This window comes from Nerophis ophidion, linkage group LG27 (assembly GCF_033978795.1).
Source record: "Nerophis ophidion isolate RoL-2023_Sa linkage group LG27, RoL_Noph_v1.0, whole genome shotgun sequence".
In the NCBI taxonomy this organism is placed as follows: Eukaryota; Metazoa; Chordata; class Actinopteri; order Syngnathiformes; family Syngnathidae; genus Nerophis; species Nerophis ophidion.
In genome coordinates this window covers 29,668,990-29,690,742 of record NC_084637.1, presented here as the reverse complement: position 1 = coordinate 29,690,742, position 21,753 = coordinate 29,668,990, and the positions used below count along the sequence as shown (strand labels likewise).

General features: G+C 43.8%; 1 long non-coding RNA gene across 1 annotated transcript in view; it reads right to left on the bottom strand.

Moving 5' to 3' along the window:
• LOC133544202 (uncharacterized) overlaps positions 1-21,753 on the bottom strand; it is a 158,684-nt gene that overhangs the window by 17,053 nt on the left and 119,878 nt on the right. Inside the window, exon 3 of the long non-coding RNA XR_009804604.1 lies at positions 15,563-15,648. This is a non-coding gene — a long non-coding RNA (uncharacterized LOC133544202). The remainder of the gene's footprint in view (positions 1-15,562; positions 15,649-21,753) is intronic.

Here is a 21,753-nt window from a genome sequence, read left to right as displayed (position 1 = left end):
CCCGACTACAAAGAATTGCGCCTGTTGACATTCCCAAATACTCTCCAGACAGACTTCCACTTATGTTTGCTCTCTAGCCCAACCCTATGACCCAATATCCATCACACCATGGCCAAAGTCGCTTTGTTCAAAATGTCAATATTTGGCCTTTCAAAGTGAACTCATTATTACCGCGTTAATTAAAGTTTCCCTTAGAGCAAATATTTGGCCTCCAAGGGCCTTTGGTCCCCGGGCTACACAGCACCACCGGTGTTTAGTCTTGTTCCTAATTCAGTTAACATGCAACTCTTGCATGTAGAATTTTAACCTCTAAACCACAGGTGTCAAACTCAAGTCAAATGTGGCCCCGCCACTTCATTTGATTTGGCCCTCGAAAGCCTGGAAATAATATGTATCAATAAAGTCCCGTAATTTTTCTTACTAAATGTATTATTTTATATATATATATATATATATATATATATATACATATATATATGTATTGATCACATTACACCTGTACTGGCTCACCTGCACTGGCTTCCTGTGCACTTAAGATGTGACTTTAAGGTTTTACTACTTACGTATAAAATACTACACGGTCTAGCTCCAGCCTATCTTGCCGATTGTATTGTACCATATGTCCCGGCAAGAAATCTGCGTTCAAAAGACTCCGGCTTATTAGTGATTCCTAGAGCCCAAAAAAAGTCTGCGGGCTATAGAGCGTTTTCCGTTCGGGCTCCAGTACTCTGGAATGCCCTCCCGGTAACAGTTCGAGATGCTACCTCAGTAGAAGCATTTAAGTCTCACCTTAAAACTCATCTGCCTTTAAATAAACCTCCTTTTTAGACCAGTTGATCTGCCGCTTCTTTTATTTTTTCTCCTATGTCCCCCCCTCCCTTGTGGAGGGGGTCCGGTCCGATGACCGTGGATGAAGTACTGGCTGTCCAGAGTCGAGACCCAGGATGGACCGCTCGTCGGGACCCAGGGTGGACCGCTCGCTTGTGTATCGGTTGGGGACATCTCTACGCTGCTGATCCGCCTCCGCTTGGGATGGTTTCCTGTGGACGGGACTCTCGCTGCTGGCTTGGATCCGCTTTGAACTGAACTCTCGCGGCTGTGTTGGAGCCACTATGGATTGAACTTTCACAGTATCATGTTAGACCCGCTCGACATCCATTGCTTTCGGTCCCCTAGAAGGGGGAGGGGGGGGGGGGGTCCTCTCCAAGGTTTCTCATAGTCAGCATTGTCACTGGCGTCCCACTGGATGTGAATTCTCCCTGCCCACTGGGCGTGAGTTTTCCTTGCCCTTTTGTGGGTTCTTCCGAGGATGTCGTAGTCGTAATGATTTGTGCAGTCCTTTGAGACATTTGTGATTTGGGGCTATATAAATAAACATTGATTGACATTGATTGGTATGTATATATATATATATATATATATATATATATATATATATATATATATATATATATATATATATATATATATATATATATATATATATATATATAGGGAGGCGGAGGAATTTTGATGACACATTCAGGAAATTATTTACATGGGATTGGGAGATTATTCACTATTAAGGGACAGGTGTGTTGTCTCTGAGTTTCTTTCCTGTGTTTTATTGTCTTAACACTGCAGGAATAAGACATCACTTCAGCATAAATGCAGTTTGGATTGATGCACAAGGCCAATGGAGAATAATACACACCTGAGGAGCCAACCCAGGTTACCTTGTTGTTTTACCATCAGCGCCTCCCATAATCATCCATTTGCGGTGAAAGCTGATAAAGGCCAAGAACGGTAAAACTGAGGCAAACAAACAGGAGGAAGTGGGACTCCCCGATGTCAGATTTGCTTTAGAACAGATGAGCTAAGACGCTCCCTCGAGTGATTTGAACTGGAGCTCAGACTTGAGGGCTGAACGGAGAACCCTCCTCCAAAAGCAAAACAAGGCAAATACGAGCTAATGGATTGTAATGCTCCGACTTAATGTGCTTTACTGTACCCGTGAGTCTTCTATTTATAACACATCCACAGTTCCTTCCGTAAAGTACATAATTGCAATCGTAAATAACAGCATTGTGGTTACAATTATTTTCATATTTTCTTTCATATGAAGTTACTTTTGTTGACGATTCCAAGCGAGTGTTATTCTGCATTTCTAACACTTAAATCGATGCATTAAATACTGTTACGCTTTGATCAATCAATCAATCAATGTTTACTTATATAGCCCTAAATCACTAGTGTCTCAAAGGGCTGCACAAACCACTACGACATCCTCGGTAGGCCCACATAAGGGCAAGGAAAACTCACACCCAGTGGGACGTCGGTGACAATGATGCCTATGAGAACCTTGGAGAGGAGGAAAGCAATGGATATCGAGCGGGTCTAACATGATACTGTGAAAGTTCAATCTATAATGGATCCAACACAGTCGCGAGAGTCCAGTCCAAAGCGGATCCAACACAGCAGCGAGAGTCCCCTTCACAGCGGAGCCAGCAGGAAACCATCCCAAGCGGAGGCGGATCAGCAGCGCAGAGATGTCCCCAGCCGATAAGGATTGGACTCAGATGCAGAGTAGGGACTTTAGACAGGCTTTTATCCTATAATCAGAAAAATAACTACTCGGCGAAAAGGTTCCAGAAAAAGAAGGAACAACCGAAAATCACTCCGAACGGAGGAAAACACAAAAGTAAAGACAAACTATAAACAGTATTTAACAAAAAACGCTCCAACAGGAGGACCAAAACAACATCTATGAAAATATCTACACTACGTAATCTAATAAAGTATTTAACAAAAATAGTCACTCAAAAAGTTGAGTTTTAACTGAAACTTACCACTACGGCTGAATAACTAAATAATCAGAATCACTCTGCTGAGGAGGAAGAAAGGAAAACTCAAAATATTCATAAAGGGGTTCATGATCAAGGGACATAAGCACAAGACAAGGCAAGGCATGGACAAAGACATGGACGCTAGACAGCACGAATAAACGAGACAATCTGGCACAGAACAAAGGAAGGAGTGAGCTTATAAACACATGAAGGTAATCGGGAACAGCCGGAAAGAATCAGAGAACAGGGATGACGTCAGACTGATGACACAAAAGGAAGGGCAAGTGACCTGAGACGAGAGGAGAGTTACTTTTCAAATTAAAACCATAAGACAAAAAAAACCCAAAACAAGAGATCCCTCACCGCGGTGTGACAAATACATCCATTAAAACTTGTATAATCTGTGTTAAGTTTTGCAGCTCCAGATGAGTTTTCATAAATGGGAAAAGGGGCAAACAGCTGTTTTGATAATAAATATTCCCGACCCCTTGCCTAAATAATGGATGGGTGCGGTCGATTTTCTGGTCGCCCTTGGAGCAGGGGTCTCAAACTCAATTTACTTGGGGGCTGCATAGGTACGTAGGCACCTACGCTCCCACATACATACACAAACACAGTACACTTAAGTGCACTGGCTTCCTGTGCACTTAAGATGTGACTTTAAGGTTTTACTACTTACGTATAAAATACTACACGGTCTAGCTCCATCCTATCTTGCCGATTGTATTGTAGCATATGTCCCGGCAAGAAATCTGCGTTCAAAGGACTCCGGCTTATTAGTGATTCCCAAAGCCCAAAAAAAGTCTGCGGGCTATAGAGCGTTTTCCGTTCGGGCTCCAGTACTCTGGAATGCCCTCCCGGTAACAGTTTGCGATGCCACCTCAGTAGAAGCATTTAAGTCTCACCTTAAAACTCATTTGTATACTCTAGCCTTTAAATAGACTCCCTTTTTAGAACAGTTGATCTGCCGTTTCTTTTCTTTTTCTTCTATGTCCCACTCTCCCTTGTGGAGGGGGTCCGGTCCGATCCGGTGGCCATGTACTGCTCGCCTGTGTATCGGCTGGGGACATCTCTGCGCTGCTGATCCGCCTCCGCTTGGGATGGTTTCCTGCTGGCTCCGCTGTGAACGGGACTCTCGCTGCTGTGTTGGATCTGCTTTGGACTGGACTCTCGCGACTGTGTTGGATCCATTGTGGATTGAACTTTCACAGTATCATGTTAGACCCGCTCGACATCCATTGCTTTCCTCCTCTCTAAGGTTCTCATAGTCATCATTGTCACCGACGTCCCACTGGGTGTGAGTTTTCCTTGCCCTTATTTGGGCCTACCGAGGATGTCGTGGTGGTCTGTGCAGCCCTTTGAGACACTAGTGATTTAGGGCTATATAAGTAAACATTGATTGATTGATTGATTGATACATAACTACACACTTAAAGTTCGTACATCCATACGCACATTCACTGTACAAACATACATTTACACATACTGTACATGTACACGTACATGTACATACATACACTCATGCATATAATCACGTTTCATCAAACATACATTAATGTTGTTGCTGGGTAACACATGGCACACTGACAAAGCTTAACCTTTTGTTACTATAACAATCTACAAGGTTAATATAGTTGACTTCTCTTCAACCCCTCTATTAATCTGCTTTATTAGGTCTCTATAGTTACCATTACATGTATGTATTGTTGCATTTAAAACAACTGTATTGTTGACAATAGAGGTCAATTATTGGTATCATTCATTATCAATAGCGCTATTTCTATCTGTATTTGCATTGCTCCATTTGGAGTGTAATAATGCTCATTGTCATTTCTGTGTTATTAAAATGTATTTCACTAATAGCTTCTTTGTTATCACTTTCACCATCATATTTGTACATATATTTACTGATGTTGTTCTGTTGTTGTTGTTGTTGTTGTTGTTTTCTGTTGTTGTTGTCTCTTTCTTATCCCCCTCTTGTCTCCGCAATTTCAATCAATCAATGTCAATCAATGTTTATTTATATAGCCCCAAATCACAAATGTCTCAAAGGACTGCACAAACCATTACGACTACAACATCCTCGGAAGAACCCACAAAAGGGCAAGGAAAACTCACACCCAGTGGGCAGGGAGAATTCACATCCAGTGGGACGCCAGTGACAATGCTGACTATGAGAAACCTTGGAGAGGACCTCAGATGTGGGCAACCCCCCCCCCCCCCTCCCCCCCTCTAGGGGACCGAAAGCAATGGATGTCGAGCGGGTCTAACATGATACTGTGAAAGATCAATCCATAGTGGCTCCAACACAGCCGCGAGAGTTCAGTCCAAAGCGGATCCAAGACAGCAGCGAGAGTCCCGTCCACAGGAGACCATCTCAAGTGGAGGCGGATCAGCAGTGTAGAGATGTCCCCAACCAATACACAGACGAGCGGTCCATCCTGGGTCCCGACGAGCGGTCCATCCTGGGTCTCGACTCTGGACAGCCAGTACTTCATCCATGGTCATCGGACCGGACCCCCTTGGAGGGGGGGAACATAGGAGAAAGAAAAGAAGCGGCAGATCAACTGGTCTAAAAAGGAGGTCTATTTAAAGGCTAGAGTATACAGATGAGTTTTAAGGTGAGACTTAAATGCTTCTACTGAGGTAGCATCTCGAACTGTTACCGGGAGGGCATTCCAGAGTACTGGAGCCCGAACGGAAAACGCTCTATAGCCTTTTTTGGGGCTCTAGGAATCACTAATAAGCCGGAGTCTTTTGAACGCAGATTTCTTGCCGGGACATATGGTACAATACAATCGGCAAGATAGGCTGGAGCTAGACCGTGTAGTATTTTATACGTAAGTAGTAAAACCTTAAAGTCACATCTTAAGTGCACAGGAAGCCAGTGCAGGTGAGCCAGTACAGGCGTAATGTGATCAAACTTTCTTGTTCTTGTCAAAAGTCTAGCAGCCGCATTTTGTACCAACTGTAATCTTTTAATGCTAGACATGGGGAGACCCGAAAATAATACGTTACAGTAATCGAGACGAGACGTAACAAACGCATGGATAATGATCTCGGCGTCTTTAGTGGACAAAATGGAGCGAATTTTAGCGATAATTTCCCCATTATGTCTTCCTTTTTGCCTCCTTCTATCCCCTCCTGCTACGGCCCGGCTGCACCAAATAACAAAATAAAACCATTTAATAAAGTCAAATACAAATAAGGCAACAAGAGAAGTATCGCACCCTTCTCTTTCGTAAAGTGCATTTGTACAGGCGATATGGGCACCGACATCAGCAATATGATTTGCTTAAGTAGTTGGACAAAAAAAATAAAGAAATAAATAGAATAAAAATAAAATGAAATAAAATATGAGGGTAAGGAGCTGGCCACAAAAGTTAACACCCCTGTCATTGACGAATGAAATGCCGCTTCTATATAAAGCAGCCCAGCAATAAAGTTAAAGTACCAATGATTGTCACACACACACTAGGTGTGGCGAAATTATCCTCTGCCTTTGACCCATCACTGTTGATCACCCCCTGGGAGGGGAGGGGAGCAGTGAGCAGCAGCGGAGGCCGCGCCCGGAAATCATTCTTGTTGATTTAAAACCCCCAATTCCAACTGTTGCGTTTGGACCAGATGTTCCTCCGAAGCAGGGGTCGGGAACCTTTTTGTCTGAGAGAGCCATGAAAGCCAAATATTTCAAAATGTATTTCCGTGAGAGCCATATCATATTTTTTAACACTGAATACAACTAAATGTGTGCATTTTTAAGTAAAACCAACATTTTTAGAGTATAATAAGTATTTTATTCTTGTTAATAACACTGTTATTCTGAAGCTAACCAATAATAGATAAAATGTCATGTCTGTTGATCATGTTTTTGTTTGGCCATGTGCTGTTTGTCCTTTGGACTCTTTAAGTTCCTGTTTTTTTCCACTCCTTTGTCTGGTTTCCTTGGTTACTCATTTTGTCCACCTGTCTCTGGTGGACGAAACGCCTGCTCACCTGCTTCCCGAGCACTAATCAGAGGCAGTATTCAAGCTCGTCTTTGCCAGTCAGTTGCCCTGGCGTCAATGTGATCTTTTCTTGCTCTGTGCTGACTTGTTTCATGCCTTGCCATAGTTTCGTGCTTCATGCCATGCCAAGTAAGTTTTGTTTGATTTATGTTCATAGTCTGTTTATGCGTTAGCTTTGTTCCTTAGCCCAAGTTGTGCCTCCACTGTGAGCGATTTTTGTTTGCATCTTTTTTTAGTTTAAATCAAATCAAGTTTTTACCTAAATGCCATGACCTGAGTAGTCCGGCTGCCTTCCTGGGGGAACGACCCTGCAGCAAGCTGTGACCCACCCATCGTGACATAAAAAACTTCTGACCGTTAATGCGACTTCTTGAACAGGTGCGGTAGTAAACGGATGGATGGATTTAAATGCATGTGAATGTTTTATATTTTGCACGTTATTTTTAGCACTATGATTACCAGCGAAATTATTCATAATTATGGTGTTAAGCAATGTCAGCTAAGATTTATCTGAGAGCCGGATGCAGTCATCAAAAGAGCCACATCTGGCTTTAGTGCCATAGGTTCCCTACCCCTGCTCAAAAGGAATTCAAGTTGCTGGTCATTCCCAAGATCTTTTGATGACACATACGCTGATTTTAAATGATAACCCAGAACAGAATAGGTATTTTGCAATTTACTCCAAAGCTTTGGAGAGACCAACCTAAAAAACAACACATTCAATTCGCGTCGCCTAGTTGATCTGAAAACCGTACAAACGTGCTGTCTTCTTCAATATCTCCCCCGCCCACACCTACCGGAACGAATACACATATCTGTTGTTCTGCTAAGCCTGGGACAGGAAGAGATAAGAAGGGAGTATGGCTACTCCTTACATTTCTAAAGCTTCAAGGTTAACACACACAGTTTACTAACGGACAACCAAAAAGAGAACGAATGGAAAAACACTAGCTGTTTTCAAATATGACTATGAATGTAAAGAAATAACTCTTAAATATTGATATATGTAGATATCTATCTCCGTCACAGCCCTTGATGCTGATTGTCAAGCAAGGGAGGTAATGGGTCCCATTTTAATCGTCTTGCAACTTTATCCAACAATTTTCGGAACTTCCTTTGCCCTGCGATCGATTTCGTGGCCGAGCTATCTTCACAGACTCGCATTGTCGGGCTGGATTTATGTGAGCACAAATGTGTGCGTAAACACAGCACACCCAGCTACAAAGGAAATCAATTAACTGGAAAAAAAAAAAGAGGCTGCCGGCCATTCTGACACAGCCTCCATCCCTTCATCTCTCACCTGGGATTACGGGCCCGGCAAATCCCAAAGATGGCCGAGTCGACGTTTGCACGTTTTGATTCGGTTCCATAAAAACCCACGTCTGCGTCCTTCCTATTCTTTAAAACAATACAGCTGAGGAAGAGTGCCCACTATTGCCTTTGTTGTGCATGTGTGTTGTTGTGCGTGTGGGCAAGTGTGCACAACTCCGGCGCCCATCCGCTCGCCGCTGTACGGTAGGCGGCGGTTTGCCCGTGATAACGTGCGCGCACCCCGCCTGTGCACGTGTGGGCGGGATGATCCTTTCTGCAGACTGCACTTCTAACGGAATTGGAAAGAATAAATCAAGCAATTGCAGCAAAAGAGGGTGGGAGCTTTTTCATAACTGGAAGTTCTGGAGAGGCTGATGATGACCGCGTTTTGAACCAATGCTGTAAACGCATCGACTGCACGGTTTCCGTAAAATGGAACCATACGTGCGAGCGAAGAGACTTCCAGGCTTCATGTTTAGCCAGCAATGGAATCCTTCAAAAGTTAATTACATGCAGTCAACAATGAAATACATCCTTTCACAGCTTTGCCCTGCCTGGTGTTAATTGTGTTTCTTTCTCGACAATGTAGCACATTTCATGAGATCCCAAAATCAATGCAGGTCTTATCAGGCTTTTAGTGGCCTTAAAATATTGAGTTTGTGGTCCAATTTTGGTATTTAATACTAGTTATTAATGTTAGACTGCTGATTTCAACCAATTTCACTTTTAACCTAACATGTAGTTAGTATGTTTACATAGATTTTTGACAATTTAATATAAGGTTGTCACTTGAAGTATTAGTTTTGTTCCCCTTTTTAATTATGTTGTTGTTTGGTATGTAATATGTATGTTATTGATACACAAAAAAAATGCCTATATCAAGGGTGTCAACATTTTTGACTTGGCCTACAAAAATGAGGTCGTGAGCTGAAAGCCCATCCATCTTCCATCCATCTTCTTCCGCTTATCCGAGGTCGGGTCGCGGGGGCAACAGCCTAAGCAGGGAAACCCAGACTTCCCTCTCCCCAGCCACTTCGTCCAGCACTTCCCGGGGGATCCCGAGGCGTTCCCAGGCCAGCCGGGAGACATAGTCTTCACAACGTGTCCTGGGTCTTCCCCGTGGCCTCCTACCGGTTGGACGTGCCCTAAACACCTCCCTAGGGAGGCGTTCGGGTGGCATCCTGACCAGATGCCCGAACCACCTCATCTGGCTCCTCTCGATGTGAAGTAGCAGCGGCTTTACTTTGAGTTCCTCCCGGATGGCAGAGCTTCTCACCCTATCTCTAAGGGAGAGACCCGCCACACGACGGAGGAAACTCATTTCGGCCGCTTGTACCCGTGATCTTATCCTTTCGGTCATGACCCAAAGCTCATGACCATAGGTGAGGATGGGAACGTAGATCGACCGGTAAATTGAGAGCTTTGCCTTCCGGCTCAGCTCCCTCTTCACCACAACGGATCGGTACAACGTCCGCATTACTGAAGACGCCGCACAGATCCGCCTGTCGATCTCACGATCCACTCTTCCCTCACTAGTGAACAAGATTCCTAGGTACTTGAACTCCTCCACTTGGGGCAGGGTCTCCTCCCCAACCCGGAGATGGCACTCCACCCTTTTCCGGGCGAGAACCATGGACTCGGACTTGGAGGTGCTGATTCTCATTTCGGTCGCTTAACACTCGGCTGCGAACCGATCCAGCTGAAAGCCAACTACATGTAAATGAGCTACACATATACATGTATATATATATATAAATATATATATATATATATATATATATATATATATATATACATATGTATACATATATATATATACAGTGGGGGCAAAAAAGTATTTAGTCAGCCACCGATTGTGCAAGTTCTCCCACTTAAAATGATGACAGAGGTCTGTCAGCCCCAAAGCATGATGTTTCCACCCCCATGCTTCACAGTAGGTATGGTGTTCTTGGGATGCAAATCAGTATTCTTCTTCCTCCAAACACGACCAGTTGAGTTTATACCAAAAAGTTCTATTTTGGTTTCATCTGACCACATGACATTCTCCCAATCCTCTGCTGTATCATCCATGTATCCATTTTGGTATAAACTCAACTCGTCGTGTTTGGAGGAAGAAGAATACTGAGTTGCATCCCAAGAACACCACACCTACTGTGAAGCATGGGGGTGGAAACATCATGCTTTGGGGCTGTTTTTCTGCTAAGGGGAAAGGACGATTGACCCTTGTTAAGGAAAGAATGAATGGGGCCATGTATCGTGAGATTTTGAGCCAAAACCTCCTTCCATCAGTGAGAGATTTGAATGGTTGACCAAATACTTATTTTCCACCATAATTTACAAATAAATTATTTAAAATTTTTACAATGTGAATTCCCGGATTTCTTTTTCACATTCTGTCTCTCACAGTTGAAGTGTACCTATGATGAAAATTTCAGACCTGTGTCATCATTTTAAGTAGGAGAACTTGCACAATCGCTGGCTGACTACATACTAAAAAAGTATTTATACTTTTTTATAGTAAAAAAGTATATAGTCAGCCACCGATCGTGCAAGTATATATATATATATATATATATATATATATATATATATATATATATATATATATATATATATATATATATATATTCTGAGTATCTGATTTACATAGGATTATCATTTGTGATTGATAAAAATAGTAGTAATTCATAATGATAATAATTATCATATCATTAATACGTACAGACCTAACTGCTTGGCATCTCTGCCTGTCGCACATCCTCCAGTGCACTTCGAGGTCAGCTGCAGGGTCGTCAGCTGGTGCCACCGTTCACTGATGTTTCGCCCCCAAGCCAGGACACCTCGCGGTGGGGGGGCAGTGGCTACGGGGGGACGTCTCCCCGCGCCACTCCCTGCAACTGACCTCACTGGGGTGTTGAGCCCCAAGTGTTGTCCCTCCTTCTTAGCCACATCCAGAAACTTGCCTTCTCTGCCTCCTCTGCCAACTCCTTGATGGCCTTCCTCAGGCTGGAACCGGTCATCCCCACCGCACGCAGGAGCCGGGTTGCAGAACCTCCTACGAAGCCCCTGCATCCAATCTCCACGGGGTGAATGAACGCAGACCAGCCTCCCCCCTTGCAGTCCTCTGCTAGGTCGCTGTACTTTGACCTTTTGAACTCATGTGCTACTGGTATTCCCTCCTCCCATGGCACAATTAGTTCAATGATGAGGACTTTCTTAGCAGCTGAGGACCACATCACAACGTCTGGTCTTAGCGTTGTCTGTATTACCTCAGTTGGGAAGACTAGCTGCTTGTCCAGGTCTACGCGCATCTCCCAGCCCTTACCAGGGGTAAGTAGAAGTGATGATCTTCCCTTCTCTGTCTTCTGTCCTACCTCACCTGGTTTGATAAAAGTGATGTTTGGCCAATGGGGATCTGTGGCGTTGTTTGCCCCGACTCTGCATCTCTCTAAAAGCTCTGCCAACTTCCTCAGTACCTGATTGTGTCGCCACCGGAAGCGCCCCTGCGTCAGCGCGACGTTGCAACCTGAAAGGATGTGCTTGAGTCCTGCATTGTCTTTGCTTCACAGGGAGCACTTGCTATCGCTTCCGAACCACTGGGCAAGGTTTCGAGGGCATGGCAGGGTGTCATACGCTGCCCTCACGAGGAAGCTTAGCCGAGATTGAGGAGTTCGCCAGATGTCGGCCCAGGTTATGACTCTTTGAATGGTATCCTCCCAGCGAGTCCATGCCCCTTGTTTTCCCTGGGATACGGCCTTGACCCGATACTGGTCTTGTGCCACTTGTGTGACCTCTTCCACCACCATGGCCTTCCTCTGCTGTCTCGTGGCTTTGGACCAGAACTGGACCGGTTTCCCCCATCCCAGTCCTGCCCGGCTGTCTTGGACTCTTCCCAGGATCTCCTTATATTTCAGCCTCGAGACAGCTTGGTCCACTTCTACCTGGGCCCTCCACTTTCGTCCAGTGCGGACACTCACCGCTGCACTCTTCACAGCTTCGTCTCTTGATTCCCTCATCTCCAGTACAAGGCGAGTCTTCCCCTGCCTGTAACCCAGATTGATGGACTTTAGAGTAAGTTGCAGAATGTTCTTGCCAAAAAGACCTGTGTCCGAGAAACAGCGGGGGGAGTCCCAGCCACTTCCTGATATAACCGTTGGCGGTGCTGTCCATCTTGCTGGCCTGAGAAGATGGAATTTCAGCTACTTTCAGCGGCCACATCACGCGGTGGAAAAGTGTGAAGTGGTAACACCAAACCTTCAGCTTCCCAGGAAGTTGGCTCCCGTCGATCCTTGCGAGCCCCTCTTTTAGTTGTTTCTGGACCACCCACCCCATCTGCCTGTCCGAGAGCTCTGCTGTATACTCCCTCCCGAGGCTTCGGATGGGCTGCTCTGCCAGGAGTGGAATCTTCTCACCTCCTGCTGTGAAGACTGTCCTGTCATCTCTCACACCCTTCCTGATTGACAGGCTCCTGGACTTAGCGGGCTTTATCTTCATTCTCGCCCAGATGGTCAGTTCGTCGAAACGCTTGAGGAGTCGTGCTGTGCATGGGGCGGTCTGTAGGATGCTTGTCACATCATCCATGAAACCTCTCAGAGCGGGGAGTCTTCCTCCTGACGGTGTTTTCAGGCCTCTGGCCATTTGCCTTGCTCCAATGAGTAACACTTCAAATGCAGCTACAAAGAGGATTGGTGATATGGAGCAGCCCATGGCAATTCCCACTTCCAACCGCTGCCATCCTGTCATGTAGTCATCTACTGAGAAGCACATGTGCAGGTTGTTGAAATACTTGGCTATGATGTTACTGACACACACAGGAACATGGAAGAAATTCAGGGCAAACTCAACCAGCTTGTGTGGTACTGAGCCATAGGCATTTGCCAGGTCGAGCCATACCACGTGGAGGTTACTCCTTTCTCTTTTGGCACGCTGTATCTGATCCCAGATCACGGATGCATGCCTGGCAGTCCGGCTTTTTGACAGCTTGTATCGATGTAGCAGTTGTTGCTGAGGAAGCTGGATATCCTTCTTGCCAGGACAGAGAAAAATACTTTTCCCTCCACGTTCAGTAAAGCAATTGTCCTGAACTGGCTGATGTTGGTGGAATTTTGCTCCTTGTGGATGAATATTCCAACTGCCTCTTGCCACTCTGCTGGAATGGATTGCTTCTTCCATACAACACTCATGAGCTTCCACAAGATTGCGGTCACTTGCGGACAGTTTTTATACACCTTGTACGGAAGCCCGTTCGGTCCTGGTGCAGAGGATGATCTGGCTTTTTTAAGGACTTCTTTAATCTCGCTCAACCTAGGTGGGGACGTGTCGAAAGGGGTCTCTGGGAGGTCTGGACGTGGCACATGGCCTGGTGAGCCAAGTAGTGTATCTTTTCCTGCATCCGTATACTGGTCCTTGATGTGTTGTTCCAGATCCTCTTTTGCGATGGGCAGCTTGCCACTTCGCTTTTCGTCCAGGAGCTGACGGGCAAACCGGAAAGGATCCTTGAAGAAGTCTTTTCTTTCCTTCTCCTTTCGTTTCCGGCGCCTTCTGAGTCTATCTGCCCGACGCAGCTTGGCAAGACGCTGCTTGAGATCGTCCCATAGCACTTTGAGGCCTTCTTTTTCCTCTGCGGCTGCTTTCCTCCACCTCTTACGCAATTGGCGCCTGTTGATTATGAGCACCTCGATGTCCCTCTCCCTCCGTCCTTTGTGCCTCTGGGCTGTGGCTCGCTTGGTCTCACGCTCTCCGAACCTCTCTCTGCCCTCCTCATAAATGATGTTACTCAGCGAGGTTAGTTTGCGCTCAACCGTCCCTCGCAGAGAATGTTCCAGTACCCCTCTCAGGTGATTATCAAGCTTACGCCATTCTGCTTGGTTTTTCGCCCTTGGCCACTTGATCTTCTTGCGCATTTCTGGATGTTTGCGTTGGCTCTCTAACTGTGCAACTCTCTGGGGCACTGCGTGAGTTTCGCTCTCGGGCGCTGCATTCATCTCCTCTACTGGTTCCACTGCCGTTTCCCCCTCAGCATTGCTGGGACCCTCTGCACTGTGGTTTGTCACCTGGCATTGGGTCTCTTCCGTCTGACCTGCCGAAGCAGCGCGGTTATGCTGGTCAGGAGTACTCCCACACTTCATTCTCCCTTGATGAATCCGCAGTCCTTTAAAGGAAGTCACCTTCTGCCACCCGCATTTACACTTCCGGAGAACTTTCTCATTGTCATTTTCCGTTCCGTTTGTTACCGTTTGATCCGTCAGAATAGGCCCATCTTCCATCCCGCATCTCGGAGGGCCTTCGGGTTGTTTTTTCTTATGCCTTTTCGTAGTCAGTTGGTAGGTGCTTCCTCTTGAGGAAGCTAGTGGGTAAGGTGACTAGCCGCCCACTCCTGGTACGGTCTCTCCCGTCGTCCACCGGTCTTCCCCGATTGCCCACCAGACTTTCCTGGCTGCCAACTGCTCTTTCACAGTAGTCGCTGGTTCCCCAGAAGTGTCAATTAATACGTACAGACCTAGCTGCTAGGCATCTCTGCCTGTCGCACCTCCTCCAGTGCACTTCGAGGTCAGCTGCAGGGTCGTCAGCTGGTGCCACCGTTCACTGAGTAAAGTGAAGTGTATAATATTTATATAGCATATTTTCTCTAGTGACTCAAAGCGCTTTACATAGTGAAACCCAATATCTAAGTTACATTTAAACCAGCGTGGGTGGCACTGGGAGCAGGTAAAGGTGTAACGGCAGTGACTAGGATGGTGGAAGCTGGATCGAACCTGGAACCCTCAAGTTACTGGCACGGCCACTCTACCAAACGAGCTTTATTGCCCCATTATCATTGTATCTATTACGGGTTAAGTGTACCCGGTGTTAAAAAAAGAGTGACTCTTCCATTTGGAACTCTAATCAAGGGTCCTTGAATGCACCACAGTTGCGTGCTATAAAACCCAAAAGCGAACCTCCGATGCTGCCACAAATAATTGCTATATTTTTTTAAGCCTATTTCAATCACCTCACCCTGGTTCCCAAATGTTGGCGCTGCGTGTGAATGCATGAATGTGAGTGAATTATTTTCCATTTTTCAAGGGAGTATTGGTTTTGTTACACATTCCTATTTCGATCCAACCTTATGATTGAACTTTGAAAACTAATTTCATTAAACTGTAAAGGTTTTATACAGTCTTTTATACTGTAACTGACCGGGTTTCATGGAATATTTTTTTTCAAATCTTTACAAAAGCCCGGGCCCTTATCATATGGCTCCCGTGTGGTTGTGGCTCTAAACAACCACATAAAGTGTTTATGCCGACAGTCAGCCCTGGGATTTATAAGGGATCCATTTGTTAAGTTGTGTTGATCTGCTTTCATTACGTGATTAATCATTCTGTTTTTTTTCTCCCACTCTTGTTTAGATCATTGAGTTCCGGCTGAAGACGGTACCTCTCATTCCTGCTGATGGCGTCTAGGTCCAGTCCCAGTTGATATCCTCCACGCTTGCTGCTGCCAGGTATTGTTTCCTTGTCCCTCTGCAAAGAAACACACACATATTTCCACCTTTGAAAACCATTCCAATGGGGATTTTGCAAAAAAAGTAACAAACTCTGTGAGATAGGCCATCAAACACAAACAAAAGTGGTTGAAACAATAGAGTAATGCTGGCAAATGCATTCAATCGAGGGTGGACGCTCCCCTTTCCTCTCCTTTATCTCTCCTGCTGGCTTCTTTGTCTTCTCTTAACTTTTTTGTTGCCTCTTTTTGCACAGCTCTCCAAATCAACATTGCAACTATTTAACTGGCCTCAATGAAATTGACAAGATTTTGGGTTTAGGGCAGGGGTCGGGAACCTTTTTGGCTGAAAGAGCCAAGAAGCCAAATATTTTAAAATGTATTTCCTTAAGAGCCATTAATAATAATATTTTTTTTACACTGAACACAACTAATCACGTGCATTTTTAATTATAAACCAACATTTCTAGGGTCTAATAAGTCTGTTATTCTCTTTAATAACATCGTTTTTCTGAAGCTAACTGTGGAGGGGGTGTGGCCTGCGGGCCTGCAGCGAAGTGGGGTGTGCCAGGACCGGCCTCGAAATCAGCGACAGGTGCGCAGTCGGCCCACTTGGGCCTTGTTATCTAATCACCTGTCGCTCTGTTATAAGCAGCAGCCAGGAGGAGAGACGGGGTTGGGGCTGGAGCCAGAGCGCGAGCGAAAACTAAAGAGAAAAAGACAATTGCTGGAAAGCAACTTAGAGACTTATTGAAAAATAAAACAATATTGTAACCCTGAAACAGGCTCTCATGTCGGCGCTTGGTGGTCTGAAGAACCCCCAGGAGGGCAAGCCCCACTCTAACCAATAATAACTAAATAACTTCTGACCATTAATGCAACTTTTTGAACAGGTGCGGTAGGAAACGGATGGATGTATTAAAAATGCATGAGAATGTTTTATATTTTGAACACTATTTTTAACACTGTGATTACAAGTGGAATTATTCATTATTTATCGTGTTAAGCAATGCCAGCTCAGATTTATCCGAGAGCCAGGTGCAGTCAGCAAAAGAGCCACATTTGGCTCCCGAGCCATAGGTTCCCTACCCCTGGTTTAGGGGAACCTGCTTGTCGTGACGGAGCGGTTGTTGCTGGACACACGACTGACTCTTGGGAGAAGAAGTAGTGCCGCGTGCCTGGTGAACCGTTTCAGTCGAGGACGTGAAGATATCTATTCGGAATTATGATGACAACAGGATATCTGCTGATTGGAGTCAACGGTGCTCTGGTTTGTCAACAAATTGGAAGTTGCTAGCAGTCTTCAAAGTACCCCAAAGCTCCCACAATTGATTGGAGGATAAGGGAAGAACTGTGAAAACTCTTGTGATTTTGGATAACATCGGATTGTCTGCCCCGCAGGATTTTGAGGACCAGTCGTCGACAATTTAGAGTGAACAGCAAATTTTATTTTCACTCGCATACACAATATTCTAACTTGGATTGTTTCCCTAGCTTGGAGACTCTCCTGAAGGACAGTGCAGTGAAGACACAACAAACTCCCTTCTTGTCTCTCATGGACACACACCTGTTATTGTTGACTGTGCGACTTAGCGACGGCACTAGATCAAGGCCGCGGAACAGAGAAACACTGCAGGCTTACACACAAACATGCATCCACAAAAATATACGCCCCACATCTTTTCCCCTCCAACCCCAAATCCAAAGCCCTTGACGCAAATCCCATAGGGGTGATGGAAGGATGGGCAGCGCCTGAGAGCTGCGGCCTACCACCATGACCCTGCAATCCCTTCCCTCTGTTGCTAGATATCTGGAGATGTACAAACCCCGTTTCCATATGAGTTGGGAAATTGTGTTAGATGTAAATATAAACGGAATACAATGATTTGCAAATCCTTTTCAACCCATGTTCAATTGACTGCGCTAAAATGACAAGATATTTGATGTTCAAACTCAAACTTTATATTTTTTTTGCAAATAAAAATTATCTTAGAATTTCATGGCTGCAACACGTACCAAAATAGTTGGGAAAGGGCATGTTCACCACTGTGTTACATCACCTTTTCTTTTAACAACACTCAATAAACGTTTGGGAACTGAGGAGACACATTTTTGAAGCTTTTCAGGTGGAGTTCTTTCCCATTGTTGCTTGATGTACAGCTTAAGTTGTTCAACAGTCCGGGGTCTCTGTTGTTGTATTTTAGGCTTCACAATTTTCAGTGGGAGATAGGTCTGGACTACAAGCAGGCCATTGTAGTACTCGGACTCTTTTACTATGAAGCCACGCTGTTGTAACACGTGGTGTGGTACTGTCTTTCTGAAATAAGCAGGGGCGTCCATGATAACGTTGCTTGAATGGCAATATATGTTGGTCCAAAACTTGAATGTACCTTTCAGCATTATTGGTGCCTTCACAGATGTGTAAGTTACCCATGCCTTGGTCACTAATGCACCCCCATACCATCACAGATGCTGGCTTTTGAACTTTGCGCCTATAACAATCAGGATGTTTTTTTTCCTCTTTCTGCCCGAGGACACAAATGTACATAGTTTCCAAAAACAGTTTGAAATGTGAACTCATCAGATCACAGAACACTTTTCCACTTTGCATCAGTCCATCTTAGATGAGCTCGGGCCCAGAGAAGCCGGCGGCATTTCTGGATGTTGTTGATAAATGGCTTTTGCTTTGCATAGTAGAGCTTTACCTTGCACTTACAGATGTAGCGACAAACTTTATTTAGTGACAGTGGTTTTCTGAAGTGTTCCGGAGTCCATGTGGTGATATCCTTTAGAGATTGATGTCGGTTTTTGATATAGTGCCGTCTGAGGGATCGAAGGTCACGGTCATTCAATGTTGGTTTCCGGCCATGCCGCTTACGTGGAGTGATATTTCTCCAGATTCTCTGAACCTTATGATGATAATATAGAACGCAGATGTTGAAATCCCCAAATTTCTTGCAATTGCACTTTGAGAAACGTTGTTCTTAAACTGTTTGACTATTTGCTCACGCAGTTGTGGACAAAGGGGTGCACATTTTTTGGGAAGCTGTTTTTACACCCAATCATGGCACCCACCTGTTCCCAATTAGCCTGCACACCTGTGGGGTGTTCCAAATAAGTGTTTGATGAGCATTCCTCAACTTTATCAGTATTTATTGCCACCTTTCCCAACTTGTTTGTCACGTGTTGCTGGCATCAAATTCTAAAGTTAATGATTATTTGCAAAAAAATAAATGTTCATCAGTTTGAACATCAAATACGTTGTCTTTGTAGCATATTCAACTGAATATGGGTTGAAAAGGATTTGCAAATCATTGTATTCTGTTTATATTTACATCTAACACAATTTCCCAACTCATATAGAAAAGGGGTTTGTATGTTGTACTATGTATATGTGCTTTGCTATGGAGGTTTCTTTCCCATTCCAGCCCCTTTAGGTGCCCAGTCCAGATAGTATTTTTTTTACTCATCCTTTTTCCCCATCTTTTACGGGGCGCATTGCGGCTACCCATCAGCGTTCCTGTTCTGTAACCCTGTACACTGTTTGTTCGTCTAATCTTGGACGGTTTTGTGCTGAAAACAAAGTTTTGTTGTATTTTTACAATGACAATAAAGACCTATCTGTCTACACGTTTCACCCAAGGATTATTCTACCCAGGTTCTTTTGATTGACCAAGTCCAAGGAAGACTTGACAGGAAAGTCTGAACAAGTAGTTGGGGTCAGTGCTAGTTTCAAGTCATAAAATACACACAAATCTGTCAATCCTACAAGTTGAGGCCCGATATGTGGATGTCAATATTAGACCCTTTTCCACTGCAGGAACTTATTCAGGATCTTGCCCACCTACCCGGGTAAATAAAGTTCCCCCTGTCTCGATACCAATATTTTGGTACGGGTACTAAAATTATTTTGATACTTTTTGGTACTTTGATACATTTCTTAATAACAGGGACCACAAAATATTGCATTATTGGCTTTATTTTAACAAAAAAATCTTAGAGTATTATTAAACATAAGTTTCTTATTGCAAGTTTGTCCTTAAATAAAATGGTGAAAATACAAGAGAACTTGTCTTATAGGAGTAAGTAAACAAACAAAAGCTCCAAATTAGTCTGCTGACGTATGCAGTAACAAATTGTGTCATTAAACCTTCTATTATTTTGTCAAAATTATTAAAGACAAGTGGTAGAAAATGAATTTTTTATTCACTTGTTCATGTACTGTTAATATCTGCTTACTTTCTCCCTTAACATGTTCTATTTACACTTCTGTTAAATTGTAATAATCACTTATTCTTACGTTGTTTGATACTTTACAATAGTTTTGGATGATATTACAAATTTGGGTATAAATCCAATACCAAGTAGTTGGAGGATCATAAATTGGTCATATTAAAAGTGCTCATGTATCCAGGGACATATTTCCTGAGTTTATAAACATAATATAAAATAATATATATATAAGAAGAAAAAAAAAGAAGACGTAATCATAGTAGTATCAACTCGATACGCTCCTGTACTTGGTATCATTACAGTGGATGTTAGGTGTTGATCCACCAATGGCGTTTGTTTACATTTTGGAAACATGTTTAGCTGCAGGGATGATACTTATAAGAAACGTACTTTATTTGTCGCCATGGAGGCGAGGATTAGTGATTTAGAAGTAGCTAAAACACTACCGAAAGCGGATGGACTTTAGCCGCTTGCTAGCTAACTAGCCATGTCGTAAAGCATCTCTTCCTGAGGGTGTTTCAGTGTTATAACTTCACCTTTATCGTTAGATTTTAAGCCACAATGTGTCCGTTCTCCCTTTTCTGTCTACACACTGTGTCTGTTTGTAAGTACTCTGTACGTGTGCACTGCCAAACATGCTCCTCTGCTAGTAAACCAGCAATTGCAAGACGTGACGAGGACAGGGCAGGTGGTGGACCGGTACTTTTGAGAGGTGGTATAGTACCACATAAGATTCATCAGTATCACGGTTTTACCCTACCCCTGTCTTTCCACCATATTTTGTTCTTTAGGAACCTTTGGAAACAGTTGGGGGTTTTCCTAAAACTTCTCTTTCAAACCCACGACCGCCTGTGGAATATACACGGCGAGTTGTTTATTTCTTATTTCTTGTACGAGCTTGACAACGGAGAGAAAGAAGAACAAAATGAGCTTTCGACTTGCAGGAACTTTTGTGGGGAATCTTTGTGCTGAAGAACGCTGGTCAGTTGAATTTTTTTTTGTTTTTTACTCAGCCTTAGTCTTTAAACTATACGCACTTTATTGTTGTTTATTAGTTTTTACAAACTACATTTCGGTTACGCGACGCTACAAGGAGTGGACGGACTCTTTTAAACATATTTACGGAGGACTATGAAGCCGGACGAACTCAGCTGCTTACTACTCTGACTTTGTTGGGAGAATGGTAAATAACATCAATTAGGAACTATTTACTTTATTACAATGCATAAAAGTAGTCAGTGACACTCCATTTGAGTAGTTATTAGCTTCAACCGAATGCTAATGCTAACAAGCTAACGCCAAAGCAGATGTGTTTGTGTTGTCGGCGTGAGATAAACACGGACATTTATTCTTTATATGTTGTTATTAAAAGATGAACACTGACATTAACTATTTATATTTTGTTATTTACAGCTGAAATGGACCAATGAATTCCCTCATGAATTCATCATTTATTGAGAGGACGACTTTCTGACCGTTGGACAAAAACCTGACTTTTTTTTTAACAATTCGGTACACTTTGTTTCATAAATCATATTGTTTTGTATATTATTGCTTCGTATTTCATTTACTTACTTTTTGGTAAAAAAAAATAAAATACTTACTATTGTCAGGCTTGTCCCTGACAGTTTTTTTTTATTTTTAGTTTTTCCTCTGTGTATGTCTTTGTTTCCTGTTAGCGCTTTAATTTTGTTCATTTCCTGCTTTTCTCCCTGAGCGCTGTTTCCCCTCAGCTGTGGCTGAATGGCACCTGGCTACACCTGGTGTCAATCAGCCCGATCTTATTTATACCTGCTTTGTCCTCCAGTCAGTGCTGGATTATTGTCACCAGTACCTGTCAATGTCATTAATACTTATCTTCTTTTCACTCTGCTCATGCCATAGTTCCTTCG